Source organism: Anabas testudineus, chromosome 10 (assembly GCF_900324465.2).
Source record: "Anabas testudineus chromosome 10, fAnaTes1.2, whole genome shotgun sequence".
Classification (NCBI taxonomy): Eukaryota; Metazoa; Chordata; class Actinopteri; order Anabantiformes; family Anabantidae; genus Anabas; species Anabas testudineus.
In genome coordinates this window covers 16117597-16144225 of record NC_046619.1, presented here as the reverse complement: position 1 = coordinate 16144225, position 26629 = coordinate 16117597, and the positions used below count along the sequence as shown (strand labels likewise).

Genomic DNA, 26629 nt, shown 5'->3' with positions numbered 1-26629 from the left:
TTTTTCGCTTACTTTTGTCTGAGATTTATCCCAGGCTGACTTTGAACATTGGGTGGTATAAGAGCAATGGCCTCCTAACACATTACCAATCTTCTCTCAATCAAAGGAGGGCACTTAAATTTGGGTAAAGAAAACTGAAGCAGAGACCTCCCTGACGGCGGCTCTGATGCAGAGCAGGCAGGCAGGCAAGAAAGCTCCTTGGCCCCCCGATGTCAATATTGATTCCCAAGCTCCTTCGAGAACTAGAAGCTTGAGTGAGAGGAAATGGAGAAGTGTAGATATACTGCAGCGTGGCTCTCCCTCACTGTCTGGAGTTCCTCCCCAGAGAGTGGCAGAGAGAAGTTGGCTGGCCATGACCTGAAACACCCTGCTTCCTCCTCTTTCCCCTTCTTATTTGAGTTTTGGTGCCAGGAATGAGGCTTACTAGGATTTAATAAGATCTACTTTGGTTCTTGCCTTATTTCAAGTAGGCACCGGTAGGAAAGCAACAACAAGGATATATATTTTTCCATCTGTGTTGTGCTCAGTTTTGAAGTGTTTTCATAATAGTTTATGGTACAGTAGTTTTTTTCTCCCTTGGTTTTACAAGTTGCAGAACTGCTATTGTTACACATATTTTTTATAATTTTCACACACACAGAGACATGTCAGGTAGCTCCCTGGAGAGTTGGATCTGCTTTTTATCTCCTGTGTATAATAAAGTGATAAAATTATTAATAATGTGATCATAAGAACAGCGCGTCACAACAGTTTTATTTCTCCTATGTGGTAGAACTTGCAGACTGCACTGTCTCATGTAGCTAAAACTTTCATAATAGATTATGCTTTTGAATAATAGGGCAGTACAGGTATGAAGTCATATTTTGCTCAATGCTGGGACATTTCCTGTCATTTTATCCCTCCTTATCCACTTTTGGGCAGTTTTTGTAAAAAATAGGAATAGTGATAAAGTGGAAATCAGCGACATACATACACAGTACACAGAAATAGAAGGCAGAGGCTGTGCTTGATGTGCTGAGTTTTTTTAAGTACCAGTGTTTGCAATAAACTTAGGTTGCACTCTAATTTGTGTTGCACAGTGTTGGAACAGTGACACTGTGAAATACATTGCTGCGTATTTTGGGTTTACATTTCCTTTGGTACACATAAGATAGAGGAGTCAAGACAAATACACCTTTTTAAACTTTTTTCCCTGGGATTAAAAAAAAGAATGTTGGCTCCTCATAGCATGACAGATGGAAGAACAACAACAGCTAAAAGTCATGCTTTTGATGCTTGAGCAATCCTGAAAAAGTTAAGTGAAGCTCTGTTGTCTTGTCTGTTGGGCATTGTGATGAATGAGTCAGTCTGACTGTGTGTGTAAGTGCCTGCTTGTGTGTGTTACAGAGAGAAAGGGGGAGAGTAATTTACAGTGAATGTGTAGGTGAGTACTTGTGCCTCTGTGACTCTTGTCAGCTTTTTCCTGAGATTAATTTCAGGAGGCCATGGTCACTGCAAGGTATTTTAAATGTAATATGTGCCCGAAAGCAGCATAGTTTTAATTAAACCTTCAGCAATAAATTATGTTTTGTCTTTTTCACCATGCATGATTGGTGTTCCCAATTTGTTTAGGCTTCAGCAATTTCAGGTTTTACCCATTGCAAAATTTTCACTGCAAACAGTTTGTGAGAATCTGTTATCTTTATTGGTCATATGATGTCTTTATCTTTCAGAGGAAATCAATCCATTTAATAATTCACCCCAACAGATCAGTAGCGGTTACGAAATACTGGACAAATTACAGAAAGAAAAAATGCAAAATGAAAGAAATATGAAAGAGGAGAAAGAGAGAAGGAAAGGAAAAGAGAAAGAAGAGCTTAGTGGAAGCACTTCATTTGGCTTTATTGATACATTTTTCTCTTTCCATTACTGTAATGTATGCAAATGACTGAATGGGGTGTTTGTTCAGCAGTTTAGTGATCTCTATCTGTCAGAAGTAATGGGGGCCCACAAAGGCTGTAGAGTTGAGGCACTAGCCCCTAGAGAGCCCTATTTCACCAGAGAGGCTATGGCTATCACATGCACACACACGCACACACTTACACTGATTTCTACTTGCTGCTGGATATGATAGAGTAGAGCTGGGGGCTTAGAGCGGGACTATACATACTGGAATATTAATGGGAGAGAGGTGGCTCAATGGGAATGACAAGAGACTTAACTGAACCTTGATAGATGTCTGGACGTGTCCTATACATCTCCCATTACTGTATTCAATGGCTTTGTCCAGCCCACTAATATGTAGCTTAACCTTATATCTCCCAGAAGGCCAGAGTCGGAGCTCATCATGTGTTTTGGTGGTTTGTTGGTTTGTTTTACTGTTTCTTTACACCAATTATCAGGTTTTTCATATTTTTTCCTATGTTTGTAGCATTGATACACTGCCATTGAGCTTCTCTAGTAAAATGTCCTTGTGGCGGTTCTTCAAAGGAGGCTGATTGAATTGAGCTGAGTGGCTTGAAGCCACTGCTCATGGCCACATTTTAGTTTGAAAATAGACAAATCAGTTACCCAGAATTCCTAGCAAATTAGTCCTTAAGATAGCCAAGGACTGAACACCACTGTCCAACTGCCAAGCTTAGATATTTATGCGAAGTATATTCAATAGATCTAAGCAACACTGTACTTCTATCTTCAAGAAATCAGCCTCTGACTCTTTTTTTTTCCTGTAATACATTGTATGATTAATTGCCTTTTTTATAATTGAGATTTGTAGTGTTTCTGCCAACATAAAGAAGCAGATGTTCAAGCAGAATTACAGATCAACAGTAATTATTGATACCTCTTGATGGATATGAAGCCTTGAGTCCAGTGATCATACAAAGTCCATGTTTCTAACTGAGCTAGTTTCTCACAACAGCTTAGTCAGACACAATTTTTCCGTGCCCCTAAGCTAGTCTGCACTGTCATGTTTGCAGCTTAACAATCGACAGATGCATTTATACAGGTAGCCCCATTTTTTTGGAGACTGCAGTCTGATTTAGTTTGCACTTCAAAGGAAGAGGTTTCCTACAATGTATATATGGATAGCCTTTGTCAAACAGCATGATTGAGACTGTGGTGGCTTCAGGCTAGGTTTGTGTACAGATGCAGCAGCTCCTTGTGTTGGCTCCAGGCGCTTAAGGTTAAATAAATGGCTGTTAGTGAAACAATTGCTTAATTTAGCAGGCTGCTGAGTTTTAAACCACAGAGACAACCTCATTTAAAAGTTGGTTTTGTCTGGAGAAGAACAGCGGCGTTTGGGTGAGTTGTCTTGGTTTAGTAGATCTACACTACATCTTAATGTGCTTGAATGACATGTGAGATTATTTACTGGATCATTATGTTTATTTGTGTATGTTTGTATTTACTATAATGCTGTTGGTACCTTCAGTAGCTGCTTGTAATTGTTAAAACAGAAATACAAAACCATCCCCCCTTGACACACACACACACACACACCCACACACACACAAAATATCTCTCTTAATCACCACCTTCCTTTGAGCCCCCCCACCCCGAACTAAGTGTTTTCCTTTGCTAATGAAATCCACTGTAAATTGTGTGGCCAATTAACTGAAGCACAGATAAACCATGGAGCCTTTTAATTATCCAAAATTCCGGGGAAAACGGTGTAAATAAGTGGAAGTGCTTAAAACAGACTCTCTTTCCTGCCTGACTTTTGCATCTGTAGCTCTCACCTCAAAGCAAATGTCCGGGCTTGGAAAAGCAACAGAAAACTGCAATCGCAAGAATAAATATTCATCTTTCATGTTGCAATTGGCAAGTCAGAGGATATATTAACATTATATATATATATATATACATATATATATAATATTCATTGGTATACTCTTGGTTCACCATAACGCTTAAGATGCTGCTGGTTGCTTTGAGCAACTAAATATTTCTAAATCTAGATCTAGATATAGCATTGATGAGGTTGGAGCATACATTAGGTCTCAGTGACCTTGAATTTTGATCATCAAAATCTAGTCTAATCAGTTCATTATTGAGTTCACTTTGACATTTATGCCAAATTTGAAGGAATTTTCTCCAAATTTTCTATAGATATTGCATTTAGAAGAAGTGGTGGCAATCCAAAAATGTTGCATCTTATCAGATTTTTGCTGCCACCCTGCCACAGAACACACATGTAATATTCTAAGTCAACTGAAAATATAATGTCCCTATCTGTTCACTGCCACAGAGAAGATCATCTCTGTGCCCTGCGGTCATACAAGTGAATTCCCTAGAAGTTCGCCAATCAGTATCTTGTTAGGCAGTGACACTTGGCCTGATGTGGCAGGTCCATTAACTAGTAGAGTAAGCTTTCTGACAGGCCGCCTGGACTGCAGCTCCCAGAGGCAGGAGGGGGTGTGGTGCTGAAGTAGAGGAGGTACATTCATGATTTGCTCTGGATATACCCCTCTGCTCTTAAATGAACAATTGTCATTCAACTAATAAAACCTCGATCCCCTGCCAGTCCTGCATCGTGTCCTTAGGGACCCCTTGTTTCCTTTGGAATTCCGGTCTGCTCCACTGCAATTTTAATAATGCTTAATTGACAATTTTTTGGTTTTGGTTTGGGACTTTAATACTCTATTTAAGTGTTCCATAACATCTCTATCTATCTCTAGCGGCTTCCTTTGTGGTGTCCTGCCTTAGACACCCTTCTTGTGCAATGTTTTACGTACTGTAGACTCATGAACACAAAAGTTAGTCAGTTCTATTGATGCCTTCAAATATTTGGGTGTCTCTCTGTGGTTTTTGCTTTACCTCACTGATGAGTGTTTCTTGTGCTCTTGGGGTCATTGTGACTGACCTCTCACTTCTTGGTAGAGTAGCCATAGTCCCAAAGTGTCTCTACTTGTAGATTTGTAGATTAATTGCCTAACTGTAGACTAGTAAATTTAGTAAAGTCTTTGATATCACTTTGTAACCCTTTCCAGCTTTATGTAAATCATCAATTCTTGATTGTAGATCCTCTGAAAGCTCCTTTTCCCCAGACATGGCTGACATAAGCACATTCTTCTTGTGCAGAGCAAGTAAGACTCCAGGTATGCTAGCACCTGACTCCAGTTAGCTTTTCCGAGGTCAGTATTCCAAGGGTTCACATACTTTTCCCACTAGCACTATGAGTTTTTTATGTTATTATTTTAGGCATATAATTTTTGTTAATAATCTTGACATAGATGAAGATCCAATGATGATGAAGGTAACGATTAATGCAGAAAACTGCGAAATCCCAAAAGGTTCACATACTTTTTCTTGCCATTGTACAGTATAATTTTGCATGTACGTAAAGTGGTCTAGTTGATCCCTAATCTTGATCTTTTCATGTGTCTCTTAGCTGCTGTATATATCTGTCCCTACTGGCCCAGGTCCCTGCTGATTATTTTGGCTCTACAGAAAGTCAGGCTTATGACCCAGTGGCGGCAGCACCAATATGCACCTCATTACTTCCCCAAAAGACCTAGGCTTAGTGCAGGGTAATAGACAGAGGCCCAGCCGCCCTCATTTGTCATGGGCTCCTGGGTTTGATGCAAAGCCCCCCTTGAGCACTTGTTGCTGAGCTCTAATCCTGCAGTAGACACCAGCCACGCTTCTCTGCTTAGCCATCCCCACTCTCTACCGTCATGGCTCATGATTTCACTTTCATTTGATGTTTTAATGAAATCCCTGAGACTCAGTTGAATGACAGGCCCATTGTTGGCAAATCATTCTATCTAATGCAAGTGGAAGGGAAACGTGACTGGAGTTATTTGTCTAGTAAATATGACCCACCAAAGGTTTTCCTGTGTTTTTCTGCATGTGCATTTAGAAAAGAAGATGGTTGGAGTTGAATAACACAGGTTGACTCACAGAAAAATGTGTATAGACTAAATGTCACATAAAATGTTTTTTTAATGTTGTTGATAGTCCATGCATTATCCATTTATATAATGTCTGTAATAAGTTCTAATAACATGACAGCAGCTATAGCAGAGCTTAATTGTAAAATGAGTTGGCTGAAATGTACTTGATGCTAGTAGATGGTGTGCGGACCAGGCATTTCTACGATGGCTGACATTTATTCTTGTGCAGACCAGTATATTACCTAGTAGCACCATTTGTTGTGTCTTATTGCAAATATGTGCTATGGGGCAGTGCCTAAAAGGCTGGGGAATGCTCCTTGATGAAAAGGAGTGAGTATCATTAGCTGAAGTTGCTGTGTGTGCCAGTTGAAAGCCTCTCTAAAATGTAAATCAAACTAATGCCCAAACACTTCCTCCCCCATCCCCACAGTAGTGTTTTTCCTTTTCTTGCTGATGCTGTCGAGGGAATACAGTGTTGTTCTGCTGTTTGCTACTGGGCTCTCAGTTGATTTCTAACTTTGCTCTGAGGTGGCTATCATTCTTGCCCCTGACACAACTCAGGGATCCCCATGTGCACATGACTACAGGCCATCTCTCTTGCAGCCTCCTCATATATGTGGCCCCACAAATTATTATTCAGACTTATTGACTGCATTTGCTCACTTTGAGGCAATTAGGTGCTTCATTATGCATATAAAGTGCACTAATTGCCTCACGTTTGCTAATTGATTATAAGATATGGTATATGGTTGACATTATGATTGCCTCCTGCACAATGATTCAACAGTTTAAACTGTGCGCTTTGTGAATAAATTAATGACGGCAAATAACACAGTGGGCCATTTCCCTGGCATGTCACGGTGCACTCAGCTCTGCAAATTTGAGGCACAATAGAAAAGTCGTGGAGAAAGAGATCTCTAATTAAAATGAATCTGTGACAGTCAGAAACACTAACAGTTACAAACGGCAATCTGATGGTAGTCAACAGGGGATTTTCCATTAATTGGCAAAATGAGGCTCATCAATCACACAGAGTCACCCACTGTGGGGGGAGCAGCATGACGTGTGTCTCAGGGACAGAGTCATGTAGAGAAGGAACAGTTCTCATCTCTCTCCCTCTCTCCTTTTTTTTCCTCTCCCTCTCTCCCCCTCTATTCTGTTTCTCACCCCATGTGGCTCTCGGTAGACTTCTCTCCAACTCATTTTGACAAGCTTTGTTTTTCCTGGTCGCATTTGAAATGGGGATTGGCTGGCATTCTCTGCCAGTCACAGCCTAGACAGAATTGTCAAAACACACTGTTGAATTTCAGCTTTTAGAGGATATTCTCCGCTGATGACATGTGCTGAGAGGCTTGTAACTTTATACTCCTCCTCTTCATTCAAGCACTCACGAAAATACTGGAACAACTAACTCTGTATTCAGGAGACCTTGATATTTTTATTGGATTAAACATTAAACAACTTTTTTTTATTTAAATAATGACAATCCTCTAACATTTTAAGTGGTAGATATGTTTTACAGTCAACAATCAGCATGGTATGGTAGAACTGTAAGAACCGTGTATTAACTTAGGAGTTAGTAATATTCTTGTTTTCAAGTGCAACGATTGGGAAAAACATCTCACCTACATGCAGTAAATACTGTATGCCTAGGCAATAATTGACTGTTTCATCAATTGAGGTAATCAATGAACTGCTCCCAGTCACTGTCACATGCCATGTGTAGGGCATTCATAGGCAAAGCAAGACTATATATTGCTTCTCAGCTTAGTTTGTGCATCTAATTACGTTACTTCATTTATCTATATGGCACAGGCTACCATAACTGACTTGGCACCGATGCTATAACCTCTGACTGATATGTGCACCCACCCCCACATTAGCACATGTGTTCAATGTTGATATGCTCATTACCTTGTTCCAATGCATCAAATTGGTAATGTGTCATGTGTGTCACTGTAAGTAGATAACTCACAGCTATCTTTATAGCTTTCACCGACAGGGCTAATATACTGTGAGTCAAAACAGACATGCCTGTGTGGGTTTTTATTGACAATTAATCTCCAATTAGCAGCATGGGTAGATAGGGTGACCTCGAGAAGCGCTAGTGGTGGCGTTTGATGGCTCCCCCATGAACATGATTACATGAGATGAGCCAGTTTGCTGTGAAGAGGGACCTCTGGCTTGTGCACTGATGTCTGTGGTGACAGAGAGATGCATTTAACACATGGCTCATAGCTGCAATAGCAGTGGCGTGAAACTAAAAATACATTAGTAATATAGACATGTCTAATCCATGTTTGCCCCCTACTCTATTCTCCCTCTCTTTCCCTCATTGTCACATGCAGACAAACACTCATTCAGACTGTGTACTCTTGATGGATACAAACTCAGCATTTTAACAGCAACTGGGATACGTGAGACACATCTGCTACCTGAACCAGCAGCTGACCTTGAATTGACTTTCTGTGAGACAGGTTGATCCCTGAGCTTTTGGCTTTGATGCCTTGAAACTTTCCATCCCAGCTTAAGAACATACTGTTGGGAGGAACTGGAGAGCCTATATATCTTTGTTTGTTACTCTCCTTTCTTTTTCTTCATTTTTCTGTGCCACAACGTCCAAGGGCACATGTGCAGGTGGAAAGAATTATACACCTGTTGTAAAAATATATAATGACCTCGACCTTTTGCATATTCTTTGGCTGGAAAAATTACATGAAAATAAACACTAATTAAATATTTTTTATCCAAATTCCAAATTCTTTTAAGTATTCAGTATTTTTGAATTGTATTGTATTCATACACACTATCTGTATGACATTTTGAAAATTAACATTTAAAGCATAATGTTGCAAAAATATTCATGTTTCTCACCTCATTAGGTGTCTTTTAGGAACTTGTGATTACATCTAGTAAGTATAATTCCACCCTTTCTATAAGTAAATTATAATTTTCAGTACTCTCTTAGATCCCTTAGAATTGTACGATGTGCTCAACCATACATTTGATATAAATTCACTTTAAATTCACTTGCATTGGGTTTTGATGAATTTAGCAGCCATGTGTTTTGTGGTGATGTGTTTTGTTCCCAATAGCAACAACAAGGAAATGATCTGAATAAACCGCAGCTCTCATTTGCACCTCTGACCAGATCCGTCACCATGGCAACAGTTGCAGAGGCTGATGGGTAGTGTAGCCTTTAGGAACCAGCTCGCAAAAATGATTTCTCAGAAAGAAAAGTTGGAATCTTTATAATTGATGGCCATCACCTGTAGGCCTGTAGCACAGTGTTGTCTACAAGACATAAATAAAGTGCCATTAAATTTTATTTTGAGATACAATGAGGGTTTTTCTATGAAGTGTTCGAAATGCTGATTTACAGTAGTGTGTGTGTGTGTAAACCTGGGTTTAAATCTAAGATTTTTGTTTTTCACAACACAGACACGCCTCTTTCCCACATTGCATATTTTAATAAACTGGATCCCACTGTGCTGCAGATTGAGGCGCACTTCTATCCCATCTTGTCCTGACATTATTGTACATGTCACAGAGCAAGCGTAGGTGTGTGAAAACACACATCCAGGGGTGTAGGTAGGAACAGGTGTTAACTGTGAAGGTGCATATTGGTTGTTGCAGCTTAGTAGTGAAGAGGTGTTGGTGCACAGCAGCGCTGTATGGTTGCCATCATCAAAGCACCTACTGGAGAATGTTCTGTTTGGAAATAAGGTCCTCAGCACATTGTGGCACTGTGATTCAAAACTGGTAGGAAAGGCTTCCATATTGTTTCTAGAGGCAAGTTGAAATGTGGTGTGGCAAAACGAAGAATAACTTGAGCCATTTGAATGACTGACTGCAATTTTTATGTGTTTTGTGGGCTGAATGTGCTCTTGAGGCATGGTTGTGATGGATAGTACAGCAGGGGTTATGATGCCTCAGGCTTGTTTGATCCAGTGGTCATATTCTTGAACCTCTGTGAGAAAGGTCATGCTCTAGCTGAGATATCATTCTATTTGCAAGTACTCCACTGCCCTACTCCTACAGTTTGCATGTACGAATCAGATTTTTAAAGGCTGATTTGAATATAATCCCGTTTTCATGTTTTCATATTTTACATTGACTATGCCTTTAATGAGAATTCGTAAACTCAAGTGACCTATAGTAGAATTTGCCTGTTTGTCCATAAATTTCAAAATATGGTCAAACTGTGTCTAAGTTTCATTAATTAATAATGAAACCCATTTTATTGTTCCTGTTCATACTGAAAAAAGTTAGGGATGAAACGGTTTGTGAACTCATAGGTTAATAATATCAACTAAGACTAATTGGAGTGAGGAGTTCTGAAGCAAATAATGTGGTAACAACATAAAATATGCTTTAAGGAATATTTTGATATTGGCAAATCAAATGACTCATCGTAATGTGAGCCGATAACATGAACTCAAAACTGTGTTATGTGATGTAAAAACTAGTTCTGATTGTCTGTTGCAGTTATGGAAGTCAAACAATACAAAGAAGGACAATGTGCATGTGTGTACTCACTGTATTTGCATGTTTATCAGTAATTGTACTGGAGGTTATACTATATGAGTTTGTATGTGATGTTGGTGTTTTAGAGAGTGTAGAAATGTGTACAGATGAGATGGCTGCGAGGCAGTACAGAACGATAGCTGTGAATAAGGCATTTTCTATTGAAGTGATTAAAATGATTGAGGACAGTGGCGAACTCATTCATCTCTGAGCAAGGTGATGAGGGACATTCTGTATGTGTGAGTGTCTAAGAGAAAGCGCCTCGGTGCATTCATGTATATGTGTGTGTTTATGTGTCACAGATGTAGAACAAGTTGTGAAATGGGACTGGCATGGAGGCGACCAGAGAGATGTAGAGCGATGCCCACAGGAGGACTATGTCTTTTCATTGCACATCTGAACAGACAGCCAAATATTTATCTTCACCCCACCACAGCGTACATTCTACGTTTTAATTTGACCTTCGTCTGAACAAAGTAAACAGTTCCTCATTGCCAACCTCAGTGCCTGTTTTCGTGCTATTTTATTTTTGTCTGTTTTTTTACCTCTACAATGGGAACCTGAAAAACCCAAGCAATCATAGTCGAATTCCTTGAGATTTCTATGGATTTGATTAAGCTGGACTTTAATCAGTTTGTCTCCTCTGTTCAGTACATTCTCTTTAATTACAGTACATCAGTGAAGGGACAGAGTGGGTGGTGCACGTTGTCTTGTGTGTGCTTGCCTATGTGTGTGTTCAATCTTGGAGTATGTGATAGGTAGTAGACAGTGTAGTTATTTTTGATACTGTTAAGATTTCTGTCGTATCTCTGCTTGACACCCAGGTTAAACCACACCCTGTACTTTAAATGTAAGAAGAGCTAGCCTCGGTGGCCTTGTTGGCTACACATAACCACTCTCAAGCACATTAAGTGTATGTCTAAACCCACTTAGCATTGGCAGACTTGTGAAAGCGTTGATTTGAGGTCTATGGGTTCATGTTTCCCTCCTCTTTCCCTCTCTCTACCCCTGCCTTTCCCATCAACTGCTCTAATCTCCTGAATACCATCCCCACTCGCCGCTCATCCCCTGCCTTCAGGATTGCTTTCACACAGTGATCCCCTCACTGACCAGACAGACGACTCAACAATTAACCTCCAAGGCTGACCTGAAATATGTCAAACCTTCTCCCTTCAACATCCTTATTGGCCTCTAATAGATTTCTAACAGGTAGAAAAAAAGTGGATTGAATTCCATCTATCCAACCCTTAGGTTTTGAACAGAATCACAGTTCAGCTTGTTTTTCTTTCTTTTTTTTACCCCCCGCTTGTTAAATACCACAGTCGTGATAGTGGAACAGGATGTTGTCTCAGTTGAATATGTAAGGATGGGGGCCAGGCTGGTGATACATTGCACCAATGTGTTAATAACAGCATCAGATTTCTTCATAGAATTGTTTCTCTATTTCCATCCTGTTACAGCCCTCCATTTGGGTTATTGTGCTAATAGCCAAAAAGCACTCTGCTGGAGCCAGTTTGACTGAAACTGTATTCCCCATGCAGAAGATTAGTCCCTGTTATTTAATGTCACTTTAGCCATTATTGCAGGATTTACAGTTGAAGCAGCGTCTGTTCCCTACCTTTGTGTGTATCGGCTCATTCAGGGCAATGGATATGCCCTGCTGTGCTATGGACAGAGGTTGGCAATCCAATCTGATTCCCATGTCTCTTCTGTTTTCACTGAAGCTCAGCAAGACATTAAGTGATCTTTCAGTGCACCACATTGATACTGTGTGTTGGGTTTCCACTGTTAAGTTATGTCTTAAGAATGTATTGGCCCTTCTGGTGTAAGGGTTATCCTAGTGTGTGTGTGTGTGTGTGTGTGAGTGTGAGTGTGTGTGTGTGTGTGTGTGTGTGTGTGAGTGTGAGTGTGTGTGTGTGAGTGAGTTCTTTTCTTGCATGAGTGGATGTGTGTATGGTCATTGTGTTGGTAGTTGAGGAAAAGCATGTGCAGATCAGATTGTAACCAGTAAGGTAATGAGTCAGAAGACAGCCAGTAGGACTTATCCACTAATAGATCTCTAGGGAGATAACCTAATCCCCCAACAATATCTCCTTATCATATTACAAGTGAACTATGTACAGAATGGGCTTCTCTATCCACAAATGAATACTAAGCCCTATAGTTACCTTTAAGCTTATTAGATTTGATCTGAAACAGAGCAGTATCAAGTATTCTCCCAGATGCAAGGTTGATCAGAGATAATGCGTTCGGAGATTAGTTTTAATTTCACAGTGTGCGGATTGTCAGCATTTTATATAAAATGTATGTTTTTTATAGCTGTAGTATTTAAAAAACACTCATGACAGAATTCAAATGGAGTCCATTACCATCTGTGAAGTAGAATCGCTACTGGAGATTTACTACATACTGCAGGACAGTAAATACACTATGTAATCTGTTCATTGAGTGCTTTTGTCATCCATAGAGATCACAAGAGGGAGCTTGTCAGTGGCAAATGAAAGTCAGGCTTCTTTTCAAGGTGTGGATTGGAGATTAGTAGTAATGCCCATCTCTATCTTTCTGTCCTCTTTCACAGAGATGATACGATTTGCAAAAGATGAGCCCCCTTCTCTCTTTCTCTGCTACTTACTCTGTCTCCCTCACTCATCTATTACTTCCTTGTCTTCACTCTCTCATGTTACCCATCTTCTTTGTTCTCTTTATCCCTTTCTCTCAGATTGACTAAGCTCTAAAGAGGGTCGCTAACTCTTTTCAGGATTCCAAGAAGCAGCAATTGCATGAGTGAGTAGATACTCTGAACAGAGCCCCACATGGCTTTGTGTTGCCACACAGATTCCCAAGGCATCCACTAGATTTTTCACGCCTTTATTTTCTCTCCAGGAATGAGTGCTGCCCCATGTCAATTCCTAATGATTAACAATTCTATTGTCTGCACTACTTGTTGCCAGTAAAGGAAAGAAAACAATTTTAGGACAAAATCAGAGAAACATTTTATGGTGCCTCCTTTGTATCATTTTACAGACAGTTAATGATGTTGAAAAAAGTTGATATTATAATCTCTAAGCAGTCGTTGCACGCGGGAAGGGTAACACATTAACATACAGGTTACAATGCTTAACCCAGCCTATACCAAGAACTACAATGTCCCTACATCATAACCATGCAATTGAACATTTACACTCTCTCCTTCCAACAGTTCTGAAAATAGTTTTACAACATACAGAAATATGTAAAACATCAGTGATTCATACATAGTAATACTCACGCTCAAATGTCTTACACCTTTAATTCTCTTTGTTCTTTTGATGTCTGCGTTCTCATCTCAACTGCAGCTCCTGTAATTCCCCTTGCGTAGCAGACGAGACCCAACCTTCCTTTGCTGTTCTGTGCTCATCTAAGGTTTATTAATTTAGGTCTGAATGTGTTATTTGATAGTTATACACTTGTGCACAAATCACTAGCTAAAGGGGAAGGGATACGTCACGGTCAATTAGGTGCTTAATGAGACATCGCAGATGAATTAAGGTATTTTGCCTAAGCTTCACTTTCTTCCTGTCCATCATAATGTCGATCCATACTGTAGTATGTAGGAAAAATAGCAGAACGGTTGTCACGTAATAGCCTTTTATTTGATATACATCTTATTGATTGTAATTTTAAACTGAAAGGCACTTATTCTATGGATAAAAATATACTACAAGATCAAATGGTGTTTTATTTTTTGAAGGAGAGGTGCCATCTTACCACCCTCCCACAGCTATATTAGGTTAGGTTAGGTTAGAGCAATGGTCGCCAGCCTGGGAGTCAGATACCCCACTAATGGTCTGCAAGATAAATTGGAATCGTTGTGAAATGTTTAATGAAACCGTGGCAAGAACTTTTTTCTCCCCCTTTTTCCCTCTTACTTTTATCCTTTTAAAATTCTGGTTGTCGGAAAGCGCTTCATTTTTAGGGGTCACAAGCCAAAAACGGCTGGAGGACTAGGTTAGAGGGGAAGCCTTGAATTACTAGAAGTACTCATATAAGAAAACTGGTGTGTTATTATCTCTACACTTTACTTGACACAGTCAGCAGGAGAGCCCTCCATAGTACTACCTGCAAAGTCTATCCAGCTGCAATGGATTAGAGTGCATAAACAGGTGCTGTGCTGTTAGCCATGTTTATTTACAGCACACACTTGCATTTCCTATTTGTCTCACTTGCAGTAGTCTTTAATTTAGGGCATGGAATCTAGGTTTCCTTTGAAATATAGTTTTGGAGCTGTGCCAATGTCATCCCATGCTGCTTAATTCTCTGTTTCACGTTCTCAAATAATGACAGGATTTTTATATTGACTGTAGAAAGTGCTCTTATTTCAGCTCTTGTTTCATTACATGGCGTCGGCGTGCGTTCAATAGGTCGCTACACAAGTTTGATTCATGATTGTTTCCCACTGCTTGTTATTAGCGCAGCATCAAAGCTAGACTTGGTGAACACATTTGCATTTTAATGACTGATATAGATTGTTCTCCCCCTCAATAGCACCACCAACCCCACAACCCCACAACCCCATGCCCGCATTGAAAAAAATAGGGTGCATCTAGTCTAGTTAAAGACACACATAGTATAACACACACAAATACTGTAAGGATATTAGAATACAGTTGTAGTGAATACAGTCATACAATATAGGACTAGTTTATTTTCAAGAGGCATAATAGTGGCCTGTCTGCTCTCTAAGGCTTCAGGTTTCAGGCCAAGTCCAGATGTGGTGCAGAAGAAAGTAAGTGGGTTAATGTGTCCACATTGTGGACTACCACAGTTAATGGTAATGAAGGGAGACTGGGCAGTTGAGAATGATATCTCAAAGCACAAATGGATGTCATCAGACCAACAATCAGCCAATGACAAGTGAGTATTTAAGGAGGCAGATAATGTTTGTGTCACCAGTTCACGTTTTCTTCCCCTGCCACCTGCAGAGGATAATGCTACCTATTAAGGAGTGTGTGCCTCTGTGGGCATGTAATCTGATGCAAATTAGAGCAACACATTGCCAAATGACTGCAGCGATGGTGCTACAGAGCGTTTGTAGTAGGTAATATGGCCAGGCTTCATACCTGTAGTGCTGTGGTGTGTCATTCATGATAAGGCTGCGGAACTGATGAGTCTCCCATTGATCTTAGGTTCTTTGTTTGCCACTTGTTTAGATTTGCAAAGGAGTTCAAGGCCTTGATGTTTGACTTTTGAACCAACACCACTTTCACCTGTCAACTGTTTACAAGTGTCCAAAGCCAGTGCCTCTGTAAATATGTGCTTAGAGAACAGTCTATGAAATCTCATTCCTTGAAAAACAAATAGAAAACATGCTTCTCTCCCGCTTCCTACACTGCTTCCTGACACTACTTCTTGTTCATGATGTGATAATACATATTTCTTGCTGTGTTTTCCAGGAAGAACAATATATGTATCTTAGCAGAGATAATGTGAGCAAATGTTTTCTTCAGCTGTCCACTCACTGTTAAGATCCTGTTCTTAGATGTGTGCTAAGCCTCCAAAACCTTCTTGTTATGTCACCCATCAACAACAAATCAAGCCAATAACAATGATTTTCACAGATGACACTGTTCTGTAGAGAAAAGAAAATATAATTGGCTGAAGAGAATGAAGTTTAAATGCTGGGGTTCTTGTTTCAAAAGAAGAATGGTTTTGTTTCATATTACTGACAGTACTGTTGTCACTTCACAATAGCAGACAGGCAAGAGGATGAGAAGAGGGCAGCTGGAGAGGCTCTAATTTATCTGTTTGTCTGTGTTTTCCTCCCCACACTAGAAGGGGAAGGAGGCTGTAACAGGGCCCAGCTCCACAGGGGAGAGTTGTGTTTAGTGGTGGCATTGATTTTATAAAAGGTTGCACAGTGGGGAGGCTAGGTAGGCCTGTCAACCTTAGCTCTCACCAAAGAGCGTCACATCGTCAAGATAATTGTGGCCTCTCTGTAATCCCAAAACCCTTAAAAGGACACGGTATGCAAAACATACGTCTGGATATCCTTCCTTTTAAATGCATAACTCAGACACACTGAACAGTCTTATGCAATCAGATAACACGATGGATGTAAGTGTTAAGGAAGCATCTAGAAATGCAGGTGACAGAGAAACATTTGGAATGACAGATTTGCATACTTACTCTGACAGTACTATGCAAATGTGGTCAGTTACAATCTTCATTTGGAAAGAGCAGAAGTGAAATATCAGGTTAGAGAAATGAAGACAAGAAGCAAGTGGAAAGACTTGGTAAGAAGGAGATAAACTGGAAATGAAGGTATTTTTATTTTTACAGGTTGAAGGACACATAGCCAGAGGCACTTCATCAACTACTTGTCAGTCCTCTCTCCGCCTCTTCTTTCCTTAGAGGGAATCTTGTCAGGGTCAGGTCTCGAGATAACCTAACATGGACACAAAACATCCACTTCCACTCTACTGAACTTACAACTAAAGCTACCGAACTTTTAGTCACTGGCATTTTAGCTTAGTCACGCTGTCAGGACAAATGAAAAATAACTACTCTGTGGTCTCAAGGTGTCTCAAGATTGTGTGTGTGCGTGTAATCTGAGCCTTTCATGACTCTTTAAATTTGCATGCTTGCATGTGTATGTGCATAAACATGTGACGAACACAGGCAAGGCAGATGCCACATACACTCATTATTCTACAAACAAATGCATTGAAAGTACCCGTTTCCTGTCACTCATTAGGAACTAATAATTGGCAAATCTGCTTTCATTCTAACGAGCACATCTTACTGTATTCCCTCTGTCATTTCTTTCCTCTTTTTACACCATGACACCCAGCAGTTTTTTGACTGGCGAGTCACACAAAGCTCCTTCGTCCGCCTGCTGAGCCACATGACAAAAAAACCCTTGGGGAGATCATTTTGTCTTACTCTTGATTGCCAGATAATTATCAGTTAATTATTTAGAGCCTTAAATTAATTTGCTAAAAATAGTCTCTGTGCCTCTGCGTTGCCAATGGAGACGGCTCCATTATTCCTTTCTCCCTAGTCTGCATCTCTCATTCTCCAGCTCACCGTCTTTGACAGCCACTTCTGCCACTCACGTTTGACTATAATCTAATAAAGGAGCAGGATGTCCTTTTGTATTTAAAACAAACCATTTTAAGCCTAATGCTTCGGCACTGATTGTTTGAATTTCGTCATGTTGTTTTTGTCATGCCTTTTTCTGCCAGTTGTGAATGTTAGATGTGACTTACAGCACGTCAATCACAGGGCACTTAGGCATAGTTAGAAAAAACTGGACTGTCAAGGTTTCAATTTTAAATATACAATTTAAGGCCAATTTTGTTGTTTTTTCCTCAGTAAAACCGTCTTTCTGACTTTGCAGGTGGTTTTGTCCACCAATAACTTTACCTGTGCTTCACAACACTCTTCAGGACGACATCTTCTCTTTACTTCTCAAGTTACTCTTGAGATACTTCATTAGGCTGATAGTGTTCTGAACAAAGAAATGTGCTATAAGTGGTCTTATAATGGGATTCATTGGCTTAAACAATCGAAATTTACCCCCCCACCCACACACACACACAAACACACACACACATACTCACTGAACCTTAGGCCAAATAGGCTGACCTGCTGAATGGGTTTGTGCTGTGGTAATGATAAGGCTATTGAATGGAGCTGTACTCTGTCACGCTAGCTGCTGGGCCAGTGGTCTTACTAAAGGAATCTGATCAATAAATCTCTCCCTTTCTCTCTCTGCTTTCCAACCTGTCTTTTTTTTTTCAATCCTGCCACCATTCTTCTTTTATCTACAAACAAATTGAAAACTTAACCAATTGTTTACTAGTGTCACTCTAAAATATTTGTCAGGCCTTTGGCAGAGAATTGTGACCAATCTTATCTAATTTGTGAATCTTAATCAGATACATGCAAACTACGGGTCCTTGCTAGGTGATGGACTTCTCCCTTCCACAGTCAAATATCCATTTGCTTTAAATTAATCAGTCTTACTTATGGAGTGTGGGAATAATAACATCCAGCAGTTAACCATGACTCTTATCACCATATTGGAACAGAGCAACCTTTTTTTTTTTGTATTTATTTTGTATGAGTATTTACAGTATAACAGTTAATTTTACATAACATGAGTAAATTCAGCTGTTCTGCTCATTGTGCAGCATAGTAGGTTGAAATAGTGCAGCATGAAGACAGGAGAATCCATTGACATTTAAAACACTCCAGCAGTCTGGAAGCACACATCAAAGGTAGCCCAACATGATGTCCATTTGCAAACCGCACTGCCAGGCTTGATTACTGGTCAGCTCAGAAGGCACACATTAAGTGACCACCTAAGAGGCCCCATTTCCAGTTTTATGCACTGTGATCACATGAAGAAGATGTAATCTGGAGATGCTGTGAGCAACCCTGGGTTAAATGGTACTTTTCAACTGCTTCTCTACATTTGTTAAAAGCTGCCAGGAGCATCAGATTGTATAGAATGTGACTATGATCATTTTCTTTCTTTATGCATTAACTTACTATGCAAAGTTCAGTCCAGCTATGTTTCTGCTTTACTGCATTTTAATGACTAGTAAATGTAAGTATTAACTGCATGGTACTAAGTGAGTGGAGAAGCTCCAGAGGTTTCTGTTAAACACTGTGTTGTTCATGGTAAAGGTGAAATACAGTTACAGTGCATCGAGAAAGTATTTACAGCTGTAATTCTTTCCACATTTTATGTTAAAGGCTTATTCCAAAATGGAATAAATTCAATATTTACCTCAAAATTCTACAAACAATACTCTATAATGACCAAGTGAAAGAAGTTAGTTTGAAATCTTAAACTAAAAAATCACATGCATGCACAGTACAAAAGTACACATAGCCTTTCCTATGATAGTCATACTGTTTCCACTAATAATCCTTCAGATGATGATGAAGGATCAAATTTAATCTGGATGCACTATATAGCTTGAGCAAGTTTGTAAAAAAGCTTGTTAGAGCCAGATAAAGACAGTTAAAACAAAAGGCCAAGAGACAGAAAGAGACAGAAAGTGCAAACCAGCATTTGTGATTCATCACTGTCAAAGTTGCATAGAACTATATAGACGTGGCATGTGTAAGAAACTATATGTCTATACAGTGAATCTCGCACATGCTGCACTTTGTTCTCCCTCAGTAGCAAAGCCAGATAAGCCTTTTACATTGATCATACTGTAAGGAAAAAGCTGGGTTGCCTTCCCAATAGGAGAAGAACATAGTGTATAGGCTTTACAATATCTAGGGATGAGGTGAGTCGGGTCAGAAAGTGGGGCAATGGAAATGAGACACAGTGCAGCAACAATGGCAGCAACTGTTTGGCACTATATCTAGCTGTGTTGATAAAAAAATATTTATTTAATTCTGCATATGCAATGCAACCATATCAAATAATCATACTAATGTTTAGTGTAATTATGAGAGAAAAAGATTGCATTTGTTTTCCTACAAGACTGAGCAAGCTGTGTTTGTGCTGAGGAAAACAAGGTGGCGGCTAAAGGAGGTGTAATATAGTTGTATTGATTCATAGATGACCGAATGCACTTACCTCCATTCCACATTGTAAATAAACTGCCCATTGGGATCGCTGCAGACACTGAGCTGTGTAATGGTGTTTACAAGCTTACCTACATCTTTTAAATGACATGCATGATGACTGTGTTTTTGCACATGCTCGTCTTTTCAAAAAGCATCCCATGAGCCGTTGTAATGTAGAGTTAGGATTGATGTTCCCCGATTATATCAGCATCAGGGGAAAGTGAGAGACTTGACCTTTTATGATTTGACAAGTATGAACATTGTAAACACAGTGGATTTGCATTGTCATCTTTCCACTCTGGAAAATTACAAAGAGAGGCACAAACCCCTGGGCGTCGATGTGATATGAGATTGCTTTGTATGAGGAATAAGGGACGACAACAACTATAAAAGGTTATCAAAGATAAGGTTGTGTGCATGTGTGTTTGTCAATAATCTTGATGGGACAGTGTTGTGCTACTCATACACTCAGTCACCACTACCATTATAGTGGACACCAAATTATTTTTCTCATTTTTTCCCCTTGAGGTGTCTCTCCCTTTTTTAATAGCCTATCCATGATTCAACAGGTCATTCCCATGGATCTAATCCATTCATATCTAATTTATATAGTCTCTTTCCTTTATCAGATGTAGTCATTACACCCGCCCGTCTCCCCCTCATTGAGTTGTTCCAACACCAGCTGGGTGCTGTAGTGAAGAGCTTTGAATGCTTAAGCAGAAGCAACCTTCCTCTAAATATTTCAGGGACAGATGGGCAGAATAAATTGACAGTAAAATTGACATCAAATCTGGCTTTTAATTTCAAGAGAAAGAGGGTGTAGGCGACATGATGGAGAGGGGTGTAGAGAGAGGAAAGGTCATGACCTCCGTGTCAAAGTGGTTATTTAATTCACTGAGCCTCTGATGTGTGAAAAATACATAGCTCACACTTATTAAATATATATGTATGTGCCATCTATCTATTTTATATATGCTGCTGTGCACTCTACATAGAATGCTTAATAGGTATATATGTGCTATATGCATATAGATACAAATACTAACAAATAAACGAATGTGCGTATACGTATGAAGTCATATAAAGTGTAAAAATTATAAAGATTTATAGCGATTTAAAGAGGCATTAGTGCTGTGACTAAGACAGTAAGAACATTGAAGGTTAAGAGGTTAAGGTAGAGTCTGATCACACTCTGAAGTATTACGTTAATTACATTTTGTGAAGGGGAGTGAGATGGCATCGAGTAATCACCACCCCGTTGGCACCTTCAGTAATCCAACAGAGAGACACAGAGAGAGAAAAATTAGATACTTCTGTCTGTGTGTGTGTGTGTGTGTGCATGTGCAGTGTAAAAGACGGATCAGGATAGTTTCTCAGTGGCACTCTGTTGATTTTCAGCCATAATCCAGCAATCGTCAGAGGTTGTTGCATTACTAAGGAATTCACATTTACATTATTTTCACCATGTGAAATGAACCTGAATTTCATTCTTGTATTTTTGTGCACAACAAAGAGGATTCACATTAGCTAAACTTGTAAAGATCTGGTTACACTGTTGTTACTTTTTATACTACACATACTTTTCTTTTAAGCCAGAGAAGCGTATAAACAGTTTGGAAGTTCGGGTTCACTGGTTCACTTGTTACAGACACCACAGCCACATCTACAGTACTCCTGCTGTAGATGAATTTCTGCAGCTTTACTTAAATTAGCCGTGGTTGCAGCAGTAGCCTTTAGAAAGCATTATTGTGTCTTTGCTAAACATCAGTATGTAAACACTGTGCATGTTAGATTCCATTTAGCCCAAAGCACCACTGTGACTACGGTCAAGGGGGAAAGCATTGTTGTTTTTGTTTAAGCTGCTAGCACAGTGTTGGACCCCAGGTAAAAAAATACAAACAAAAAAAAAAAACACATTTTATTTCTTCTGAAAATGTAAACAGAGCACAGTAATCATGATCAGTACATCTACATATATAACTTATCTGTACCTTTAAACATAATCCTTTAAATCTGGACTACTCTGTGGTTTCATTACACCCTCCCACCTCCGTTCCCTCGCATGTTCCCCACCCCCATCCACTTCAGCGCCATGTCACATCCCAAATTCCCGGCATTGGCTGCTCTGCTAATTCCCTCTGACAGCCCCAGTGTTGGTGCTGTGGCCCAACTGCGAGACGCTGTCAGCCTCTTTCCTGCTCGCCCTGCAGACCTCCCGCTGCCCTACGGACCTCCCTGTGCTTGTAACACCACACATAACAGAATGGTCCTGTCCTCCTTTCTCACCGACCTGAGTTGCACTGTGGAGAGTAATACAATAATGTCAGTTCCTAGCTAATTGGCTAAAAACAGCATGGTATTAATAAAGCTTTGCCTTTTTCTCACATATTCTGTTTTTTTATACCCGATCTGTATAAAGTTGAGAGAAGTGATGCTCCCAAGTATGGGAACTTATAATAAAATAATAAAAGCGGAAAATAACCACAAATAAATGTAGATTTATTACAAAAGTAAGAGTTAATACGTTCATTCAAGAATTGCTAGAATTATTTTTACATCTGAAATGCTCTCTCTCCGTCTCTCTCTCTCTCCCTCCGTCTCTCTCTCTCTCTCTCTCTCTCTCTCTGTGCCCTACCCCTGCACTCCATTCCTTCATCCCTCTCTCATCCTGCTCTCACTCCCAACATGATGGGTTATGTCCAGTCACTGGGCAGCCTTGGTGTAATTTGGCCCACAGGGGCTGTTGGCAGTAGGTGTGGGGATAAAGGGAGCAGGGATGGTGGGGTTTGGAGAAAAGCAGGCTTAGTGTGGGGCCTTGGATGGAGGGGCCAGCAAGCACATAGGAAAAGCATTAAATAAACATTAATGGAACTAGGTTACAGGAGATTTATTAAGGAGGCTTTTTGGGCCCCCACTGTAGGGTTTTATGCACCACTTTAATAACTCTCTCATGCGCACAGGTAAACAAACCAGGTAATTTATTGCCATCCTCATAGGTGGCCATTGTGAAGCCTGTTTCAACTTAGTTTTGGCTCTTAAATTGATTTCTCTCCTCTTTTCTTGGGTTTTATTGCAAAATGGAAAAAAAAGCTTGTCCACATGTAGGGTAAGTCTGACTTGGATATGATTTTGATGTCACTTCGTGGTGTTAAAAATGTGTGCCCTTAATCGCAGCTTACTGATGTTAAATGTACCCTTTCTGGCACGTCAAACACAGATAAAAAGTGACTGATTAAACGCTGTAATGAGGACACTGTGGCAGGACAAAGAACTAATTCTAGATTTTTACAAGAACGGGCTGGATTTTGGCAACAACTGGGAAATTTTAGAGAGAGAATTATAAAAACATGAACTAGCACAGCACTCCAATTGACATCACATTTCACATCTGACACTGTCTTTGTAAATCAGCACTGTCAGATGTGATGCTGTCAGAAACTGGCATCAAGCCTTGGTGCGATTTGCTTAGTGACTTGCTGCTATTCCACAAGCCCTTTTTGAACTACAGTTGTTTATCCTCCAGTTGTGTCAGCTTATTGATATGCTCTTTAAAAATAGTTTTTCAAAGACTATACAAAAATAAAATGCGTGTATTTACAAAATTAAGTGATCTAATGTGACTATTAGCATCAAATCAAACTGGCACTCTACAGATATCTTCGGTGGCATCCACATTTGAAACACTGAGTCCTCCAGCCCTGGAGCGATTGTTTTGCTCTGTGTTGGTGAACTTTAGAGAACAGGAAGTGCAGGCAGTAGTGCTCCTCTGAGAAGAGTTAGACGAGGAGAGCAGAGACTGACAACAGGGTCAGGGCAACCAAAGGCTGCATGAGGCTTTACCTTGAGACTCATCGCCTCTGCTCCCTGCTCTGCTTCAAGTCCAAGTGACGTGAGTACTAGACACAGCTCAGACAGAATACTTGTGGAAGTTCACTCTGTGTAGGATAGAAAGAAGGGAGTTCTTGTTTGAGTGAGACAACTTGGTGTAGACAATATCAAGGGGAAATGTAGAAAGGGAATTATAAAGGGAACGGGTTTGAGTGAGACGGTGGTGGACAAGAAGAAAGGAGAAAGAAACAGAAAACGATTTATCTTTGGAAAAAGAAAGACAAGGAAAGCTACAATAAGCATGAGAAAGCAAGGCAAACAAAAGAGTAACAGACAACCTGACAGAGAAACACACACACACACACTTTAGCTACATGCACCTTTTTCTTATTACAAATCTCAAAGTACAGAGTACAGGGGTAAATGGATAAATGACAGGTCTAGTCCCAAACATTATGCCAGGTACGGTATATATACACCGTATGTGTGTGTGTTTGCATGCTCATTCTGTATGTGTTTGATGAAGGCTCTACCATACCCGTTGTGTAGCTGCAGGATAGTGTGCGTCAGGCTCCATCAATATGACATGTCTTTGATGTGGAAATACAAGGAGCAAAAGCCCAGCCAGCCTCACTCCAGTCCCCAGCAGGACACATCTACCACTGTGCATGTGCATACATGTGTGTTTGAGTTTGAGGGAGACAGAGAGAGAGAGAAGAGAACTGGAGAAAGAGAAACACAAAGAGCCACAAGCCACAACACGCAGCAAAAGTTTAGTTCTGTGTGTGTGTGTGAGTGTGTGTGTGTGTGTGTGTTTTTAAACTACTAACGCATTTGAGCTGAACACGTCTGAGCTAAGGGCGCTGGACTCTGCTGGAATCAATATTGTATGTAAATGCTGTAGATAAGCATCGCCATGTCAGCACTGAGTAATATTAACGTCTTTTACTGCTAAATTACCACTTAATGTTTGTCTTGCTCTGCCATTAACCTGATCTGTGTGTTCAGCTTTTACTTCAGTATCATAAATACTTTTTGACTGTACAGTTTTCATTTTATCCGTCCCTGCTAACTTCCAAATTGTTTGTTGTAGATTTGTTTATTATTAATATTTAGAATTACCAATTAAATGCTTTACCAAAAATACAGTTTTATATAGTAAAACAAGCAGTTTGTATTTTATATATATTACTTTGGCAAAGTTTTACTTTTACATCTATCTTTTGGGGCCCCTGAGTTTTCACACATAAGCGGCGTGAGGGGGAGGTGGACAAAAGAAGAGATGAAGGCAGTCTGACAGAAGCAAGGGGGATAAATCAGGTTCAGGCAGACAAGGAGGAGGAACGATAGAAGGATGACTCCATCCATTGGGCATGTGTGTGGGCTTGCTGCTAACCTGGGTATTGCTGTATTTTGGTAAACACTAGCTTGCAGGGAGGTAGTCTAACCAGCCCACCCTGTCAGTGCTTTTATTGCCTCTCAGCTGCAGAAAGGCCTTTAAAATCATACACACATATATAAGCATTTAAATGTACAGATCTGCCACATAGATTTATCTGAGAATGTTTTATTTATATGGAAACAATTTGAGTGTTACATTAATAACTTGTCTGGGGACACAGAACAATGCCTGCACCTCAAAAAAGATGATAGAACAAACAATAATAAATAAAGGCATTGTAGAAAAACAGTGGTGTCCGCATTAATAATGGCAGATTGCTCACAAACAACAATATCTTGATAACTGTTTTGCTCTGACAATCACAGGCCACATGCTGTACCACCAGCCTGTGTATGTTGCCAAGGCGACTGCATATGAACACTAATTGCCTATAACTGTACCTGTGATGAAGAGAATGAAAAGCTGCTGCCTTTAACCCCTTAAACCCTACGTTTACTGTCTGTAAACACATACCTAAATTTAACCAGTGATGGCTCCTACAATTATAAACAATAAAACTCCCAAAAAGGATGGAACATGTCGGATGACCTTCTCAGCATCGTGGCCACGGTTGATGCCATCATAACAGAAGCTGTCGATCATGTCAACGTGACCAAGTTGAGCACGAAACAGCCCACTCAGCCCAATGAGGTTGCACAGGTAGTCCAGTTACTTCAAGATGGCAACTACATGCAGGGACAGGGCAGTAGAAAGACACCTCAGTGGCAGCACAGGGATCTGCAGGGGTGGTGTGCATGTTTCTGACCAAACTGTCAGAAACAGACTCCATGAGGGTGGCAAAAAGGCCTCTAGTGTGGCCTGTGCTCACACTCGCAGCTAAATTAGCATTTGCAAGGTAGGTTTACCACTAGTGCCCTGTTTTTTTCCCAGATGAGTAAAGGTTCACACTCAATACATGATTTAAGAAAGAATGTGGAAACGCCATGGTGAATGTTGTGCTGCCTGTAACATCAGAGGGCATGACTGGTTTGGTTTTGAGTCAGTAATGGTCTGGGGAGCTACTGAGATGAAATCCTCAGAGCGATTGCCAGACCTTACATTGCTGCGGTGGGCAGTGGGCTCCTGCGAGGCCTGGCCTCATGTTGACAGAGTGTGTATGCAGCTCCTGAATGGCAAAGGCATTTATGTCACTAACTGGTCCTCAAGTTCCCCTGACCCAAATGCAATCGAGCACCTATGGGATACTATGTTTTGGTGTACACCACCAAGTTCCAACACAAACAGGTCTGGGATGAGATCCCTGAGGACACCATCTGCTGACTCATCAGGAACATGCCCAGACGTTGAGAGTGCATACAGGCACACAGAGCCATGCTTACTGAGTCACAATATGAGCTGCTGTGATTTTTAGTGCTTTTTCATT

General features: G+C 40.2%; 1 protein-coding gene across 5 annotated transcripts in view; it reads left to right on the top strand.

The window, feature by feature from the left end:
- Positions 1–26629, top strand: part of diaph2 (diaphanous-related formin 2) — a 326327-nt gene that overhangs the window by 233429 nt on the left and 66269 nt on the right. The window lies entirely within an intron of this gene.